The sequence below is a fragment of the Vulpes lagopus genome, chromosome 20 (genome assembly GCF_018345385.1).
Source record: "Vulpes lagopus strain Blue_001 chromosome 20, ASM1834538v1, whole genome shotgun sequence".
NCBI classification, from domain to species: Eukaryota; Metazoa; Chordata; class Mammalia; order Carnivora; family Canidae; genus Vulpes; species Vulpes lagopus.
Window position 1 is genome coordinate 34,060,065 of NC_054843.1, and position 7,714 is coordinate 34,067,778.

Consider the following 7,714-nt stretch of genomic DNA (forward strand, 5'->3'; position numbering starts at 1 on the left):
ACTTGAAAACCATAAAAAGCTTTCATTTCCTGATAGCCAAAGATGAGTGGAAATTAAGCTTAACATAGTAACTAAAAGCAAACAAAACATATATTTAATAGCACTAATTCTATTTCTAATTTTAAGTAAGAACTTGAATATATAAAACTTAAACTCTTAAATTCTGGAACTGGATGTCCCTAGTAAAGTAAATTAGGATTACATTTACATGTGACATTTTATGATAAAGGTGCAGGAAACCAGCCAAAAAAGAGAGACAAAAATGATTTAAGAAATCATCATTCCTACATACAGATTTCTTTCCTCTGGTATGTGGCCCAAAATCTCTCTCTTCCAATAGGAAAATAAGGTTTCTATTTTGGTTATAATTACTTAGACTGGAAACTTGTTTAAAGACAATACCCCAAAATAGGTCTGTTTTTCTATTTTTAATTTTTTTTTGTTTTTTGATTTTTCATTTAAGACAGAGAATATTTTATTCAAACCATGAGACATACGGACAGCTTGGGTCTGAAAGCATCATGTTTTCAAGAACAGATTAATTGTACATGAGAGTATATACTGCTATGTACAAGTGCTGACTAAAACACAACTTTTCAATGTTTAAGATAGAATAAGCCTATATATAAAAGCAGCACTTTTGTGAAAATTTTTAACTTTTGTATTCCTCCCCTTCTTTACCCTCTCCTTCAATAGAATCCATACTAACCTCCTTATAATCCCACAAAGGTAGCCTCATTCTTATGGGGCTCAGAAAATTCTCCTTCCCCCATGCCCTCATCCACATAAAAGTAAACAAAGGCACGCTTGGCATACATCAGGTTATATTTGTGGTCCTGGTGAGCCCGGGCCTCAGCAATGGCTGTGGTGTTGCTCATCATGCACATGGCTGGCTGTACTTTGGCCAGTCCTCCACCAGGTACCATGGTGGGAGGCTGGCTATTGATGCCAATTTTGGAGCCAGGGAGGCACCAGTCCGCAAACTGGATTGTATGCTTGGTGTCAATGGTGGCAATGGCAGCAATGACATCTTTGGGCATGATGTCACCATGGAACAACAGGCAGCCAGCCATGTATTTACCATGGTGAGCGGCACATTTCACCATCTGGTTGGCTGGCTCAAAGCATACATTGCTGATCGCTGTTACAGAAGTCTATTGATGGTAGGCTTTCTCCACGGAGATGACAGGGGCATATGTGGCCAGAGGGAGGTGGACATGGGGATAAGGTACCAGGCTGGTCTAGAATTCTGTCCAATTGACATTCAGGGCTCCATCAAGTCTGAGGGAGGCAATGATGGAGGACACAATCTGGCTAATAAGGTGTTAAAGTTAGGTAGTTTGGGTGTTCAATATCAAGGTTTCTACTACAGAAGTTGCAGATGGCCTTGTTGTCTACCACAAAGGTACAATCAGAGTGCTCCTGGTAGTGAAGGTGGAGTTGTAGGGCTCAGCTACAGTTGTGGAAACCTGGGAGCGAGGCTGGGTAAATGGAGAACTCCAACTTGGGCTTCTTGCCATAATCCATAGAGAGTCATTCTATCAGCAGAGAGGTGAACCTGGAACCAGTCCCACCTTCAGAGTGTGGAAAACCAAGAACCTTGAAGACCTGTGCACTGGTCAGCAGTTTCCAAATTCAGTCCAAATCAAGGTCAATAATCTCCTTGCCAATGGTGTAGCGCCCTTGGGCACAGTTATTGGCATCATCTTCCTTGTCTGTGACAAGCCGCTAAGGGTGGAAAAGTTGGCAATAGGTGCCAATTTGAACTCCATCAATGACCATGGTCATTGGGTTCCAGGTCTACAAACACTGCCCTGGGCACATGCTTGCCAGCACCCATATCACTGAAGAAGGTGTTGAAGGAGTCATCTCCTCCTGTAGTGCTATTTGGCACTTGACCTTTGGGCTGGATGCCATGTTACAGGCAATAGGGGTCCCAGCAGGCACTGCCATTCTAGATACCAGCCTGACCAACATGGATGGAGATGCATTCATGTATGGTTCCTGCTTTGTGGCTACTGAGCAGACGGGGGCGGGGCGGGGGAGAGGTTGTTGCTTCTTACAGTGAAACTCTTAGGTTAGTATAAGAGAACCTGCCAAAAATGATTTATTTGAAAACTAAATGTAAAATTTTTATTTTTAAAAAATATGTTCTCTATGTGTAAAGAGTGATCAGTCTGATGGATCAATAATTTTTGATAAGGAACTTTCAGTTCTCTGAAACATGAAGTGGTTTTTAAAAATGATCTCTACCCTTGAGGAGTTCAAGTTTAGCAACATATAAAAAATGTGAGTAATTAAAGTATATTATCATATTTATCACCTTCTACATATGTAGTACAGGGGAATGAGTATTGAGATTTATTTGAGATCAGTAAGGCTTCACAGACAGGGCTGATAAATAAATAAAATATGATGAGATCTTCACCTAATGAATACAACATGTGTAAAATAACATGTACAAGAATGTGGAGAAACAAGATGAGATGATATGTTTAGAGGATGTGGATTTGGCATCTCAAGAAATTCAGGAGGGAAGAACTTGGTAGGTGGGTATCAGACTGCAGAGCAACCATATCAGGAGATGAGTAACAAGTTGTAAGATACTTGGAGGTTTTTTTTTTTTTTTTTTTTTTGCTTAGAGAAAATAGCTTAGAAAAGTTTCTGGGTCAGCTATTTAAGATAGGATAGTTCACATTATTAGTGTGGAAGAGAAAATCCACTAGTAGTGAGCCAGGTGATAGAGAGAAAGATTAAAGGGTTATTTTCATAGTTTAAATGATACATTCAATAATACCTAGCCTAAGAGAGGGATAGTAAGGATGAAGTAGGACAGATTGGAAGCCATTTTCATACAATTTAATGATTCAATTAATCCATACATAGAGTGAAAATGGAAGACTCAGATTAACTTCTGCGAATGTGGCTTTGGAGAGAAAAAGGATAATAAACTCAATTTGGCATGTTGAATTCGAAGTTCCTATGGAGTCCACAGGTTATATACAGTCAGTAGAAAATTGTGTATGCATGTTGTGATCTTGGAGAAAAGGACAGGGCCATAATAGTATATTGGTGGGTATCTCATTCAAGGTCCCAGGAGGAAACCCATGACGCACTCAATAATAGTTAGAATAATTTCGGAAGGGTGTATTTACAGACAGAAAGATTATAAAAGTATGGGCAAGATAAAAGGAAATCAAAAGGATATTGAAGGAAACTGTTACTAACAGCAATAAAATTATCACACTTTCTGGACCTAAATAGATGAGAGAAGGTAAAGGTCACCCACCTAAATCTAGATGTAAAGATAAGAGGCAGGTGGCCATGAAAGTGTCCATCTATTGAGGGACACACCCAGCTTGAGAGTAGACATCATAGGAGGGGAATAAATGACCTGATCTGACTCTATCCCTTCTCTTTACACTTCTACTGGTGATCCTATTGGCCAAACCAGGTCAAAGGAAGCCATAGTGCATGGGAGCTCGTTGATACAGGACTTAAAGGTCTGCTTCTCAGGGCACAGAGCAAAGGGAGAGGGCTAGGAGTTAATTTAGAGGAAGCAGTAGAAGATAGTCATCCCAGAAGTACCCAGGGTCACCTGGCTCAAGCAGAGTGTGCCAAACAAGGCAACAGAGAGTCTCCGAGATACCAAAAAGTGGGCAACATCCAGCACTGAAAGAAAATGAGAGGGAATTGACAGAGTGGTTGTCCTAGCATTGCCTGATGTTAGGCCACTCATGGTACACCAAACTGGTCTTCATATAAAATATGGAGAGGTCAAGAAACAAAAAAAATGAGGCCAGGAGAGTATATATTGGATATAGTAGGGGGTGATCTTAACAGCAACAGTTGTAGTGGGGTGGTATGAAAACAGTGATATTGCAATGGATTAAGGAATGAAAGGAAATAAGGAAGTTAAAGCAATAAATGTAGACTCCTTTTTAAAGGTCTGTGAATTAAGAAAGAGGGATGGCTAGAGGGGCAGTCAGATGTGAGTTCCTTGAAGGAATGTTCAAAGTCTATGAGATTTTTCTAATATCTTAATGCTATAATTTTAGACTCAGAAACATAGGATTATACTTTCAGAAGGCAGCAACATCCATATTAAACAAGACCATTATAATCCTTAACAGAAAAAAAAAAAACAACAACTACAATGTGTGTCTATTTCCCGTGGTTCTCAAACTATGTGTGCTGGAACCTGGACAAGGTAGTATGTGAAGAATTAATTGAAGGTGCTCTCAACCTGGTTTTCTAGGCCATGTGTTGGCCCTTACAGATTTTAAAGTTAAATGGAGGTGTTTTCCTGTGAATACAGTCTACTCTGTGAAAAGAGAATCCCCAGATCTTTTTAAGCACTGGGTTTCAAATGATATACCATTGAGTGATGAGACAGTATAGATTGTAGAGATTTTAATAGAGCAGGTTTCTATATTCCTTCTTCAACTCATACTATGCATATACAGACTACCTTTATACCAGGGGGTATAGTCAGTATTGAGCAGTGGTTCTCAGTGAAGGATAGTTTTGCCTCCCACACGGGACATTTGGTAATGTCTGGAGACTGTCACAACTGGGGATGTACTATAATAGTGGGCAAAAGCCAAGAATGCTGCTAAGCATCCTATGTGCATGGGACGCCCACACCTACAACGAAGATTTATATAACTCACAATGTTAATAGTGGGGCTATTGAGATATCCTGGTTTTGAATTCTGAGGATGGGGAGGAAAGTATAAGACACATGTATCCTGCCCCCACCCAGTGATTCCTCAAAAGGAGGGAGTAGATATGCCAGAGTTCCTCCTGAAGTTGTGGGGCTTGAGAACTAGAAAAAATATCTTACAACTGAATTTGTAAGTATCAACCCACAAAGATGTCCTACCACACTGAAACGTGGATGGTAGAATAAGAAACATGGCAGCATGATGAGGAAGTCTGGACGCAGGAGTGGTTGCAGATCATCCCCTGATTTCCCACTTTACTAGGGTAGCATGGAAGTGATCCACAAATTCCTGTAGACCCAGGGAGGCTGAAAGCAAGGGTCACGTGCTTACCAGTAACAAAGTACACACAGAGAATTTCATTGAAGGAGCCAAAGGTTAAGTGGTACAAAACCATCAGTTCAATGTGTGGGAAGCAGAGGGGACTATACTCATAGGAAGAAGTAAACCCAAGGGATCTCCCCTGCCAAAAATGATCATCCCAGATCCGACAACTACTTGCCACCAAAGGCTCTTTTGCCATAAATAGTTCATGCCCTGTCCTAGCTGTCAGTCCCTGGGGAGCTGAGCAAGCTTCTGGGAGCAAGCCGTCAGGGCCCAAGTGAGGCAATTAAGATGGTCTGTGAACACCTTGAGATGGAAGTTAAACAGGATGGTAACTGATTTAAACAAACCAGAGCCAGAGAGTGAAAATCTCAAGTGGACTCCATAAAGATTTCTGCATGAAGTGAGGCGATAGGAAGGTTAGGTGGTGTTGAAAAAAAATTCAGATTTAGAACATCTTAATTTTATTGACTTACGCTGCTATTTCAGATTCACTACACATTTAAAAATTAATATTGGTTATTCAACTGTTACATTCCTCTTATTTATGAATTGATTCCTCTATTCCATGGCTTTTTAATAGGAATCAAGATTATATATGAAAGTGTTTTATTTTTTATTTTCTTTTAAAGATTTTATTTATTTATTCATGAGAGACACAGAAAGAGAGGCAGAGACACAGGCAGAGGGAGAAGCAGTTCCCTGTGGGAAGCCCAATGCAGGACTTGATCCTGGGACTCCAGGTTATCACCCTTGGCCAAAGGCAAACACTCAACCACTGAGCCACCCATGCATCCCTATATGAAAGTATTTTACATTTAAATTGTGCTTATGCTGATGTTAGAGATACTCTTGTACATGTCATAATATCCTATCACAATAAAGTTAGTGATTAAACTATCAGGGTACTGGGATTGAGCCCCACATGGGGTTCCACACTCAGCACAGAGTCTGCTTGGGATTCTCTCCATTTCCCTGTCCCTCCCCCTCTTTTTTTTTTTTTTCCTTAGGATTTTATCTATTTGTTCATGAGAGTCACAAAGAGAGAGGCAGAGACACAGGCAGAGGGAGAAGCAGGCTCCATGCAGGGAGCCCAATGTGGGACTCGATCCCGGGTCTCCAGGATCAGGCCCTGGGCTGAAGGCGGCGATAAACCACTGAGCCACCCAGGCTGCCCTCTGGCATACTGTTCTTATGGCACTTGCTCAGTTTCTCCAAGACTTCAATGAGTTCTTTGTTCCAGATTTACTGTAAGTACAATGTGAATCATAGTTGTGCTATGTCATTCTGCGTGTTGCGTTTCATCTAGAATACTAGATGAAATTTGGTTTGTTTTTTTGTTTTCAGCCCTAATTAAGCAAGATGTATACTTCTAAATTCCTTCTTATTTACCAAGATTGTTTAAGGTTAGATCACTGGGGTATAACCCTGGAGCCATGTGTATCATGGTAGTCCCTCCAACGTCACCTCTGCAACCTACTCATGGTATCATTTTTTTCCCCAATAATCAGAATTCTTTATTACAGAAAGCACAAATGGTCTCTGGTGAATTTGAGCTGCCAAACAACTTATGTGGGTAAAAAAGCTAAGCAAATATAATAGGGAAGCTAGAGAAATAGACTCAGAAAAACTCAGAAAACCTAAATGGCTAGAAGCCTAGGCAAGGTCATCTAAGGAAATATCTGTGGGTATAGGGCCAAGGCTGCCCCCACTGGGTACTGGAATCTGCCACTGGCTCTGCTGCCCTTCGACTGTGGAGGCTGCTACTGGCAGCACCTGACTACTTCCCCTAGACAGTCAAAATTAATTTTAAAATTGCTCAACTTTCCTGGCATGAGCACCTGACTGATGAAGCATAGCTTTCAGGAATCATAGGGAACAAATATCTAATTTTAAACCTTCTTTATTGGAAGGTGGTCCCTAAATTTTACCAAGTTAATATATGGGTGGATTTCCCCAAATAAAAATAAGAGCAGTGGGCAGGAAATATTCCAGTGCTCTCTCAGATTTACTCTCCATCCTTTTGCATCCTACTCTATGCCTTGAAAGGCTGACTTGTGCAGACTCCGTCAACGCATCCCCTTATTGTCTGGCTTCAGCTGGGGTAACGTGTAGAAAGCCCTGGCAGGAGACCAATGGGAGATTGAGAGAGAGAGAGAGATAAGGGTATTTATTTCATTGTCTTTTCTCCTGGCAGGGTCTCCATGGCCTGGCTGGATCATCTGACAGAATTATTAGCTTCTGTAGGAGTCTTCCCCAGCTTTTTCTGGCTTTCTGGGTCACTGGGATCCTGTAACTGCTCCCTTTGCTCCTTCAAACCTATGGGTGGTGTTGGCATGAGATACTGCACTATCCCTTGTGGTTTCCTTAGTTCTACCCTCATTTTTGTAAAATTTTTCCTTAATTAAATCCTCAAATTATTATTTGGATGTGCCATCTGATCCTGGCTAGGACCCCATTATACAGGTATCTTCAAAAACTGCAAGTGTCCTCTCTGAAAACATTTCAGAGCTGTCCTGTAAGGAACACCACATACCTGTTCTCTGTTTTCCCCAATGTGGTCCTTTTCTGCTTGCTGAAAGTAGACACTTAAGAAAAAGGTAATTTCAGTACTATTTTACTGTAATAATAGCTGCATGGAAGGACTTAGAGGAGGAAATCCCAAA

The 7,714-nt window shown here is 40.9% G+C and overlaps 1 pseudogene; it reads right to left on the reverse strand.

Annotated features, from left to right (window-relative positions):
- Positions 1-652: 652 nt before the first annotated feature.
- Positions 653-7,431, reverse strand: LOC121479380 (annotated as a pseudogene).
- Positions 7,432-7,714: the final 283 nt, after the last annotated feature.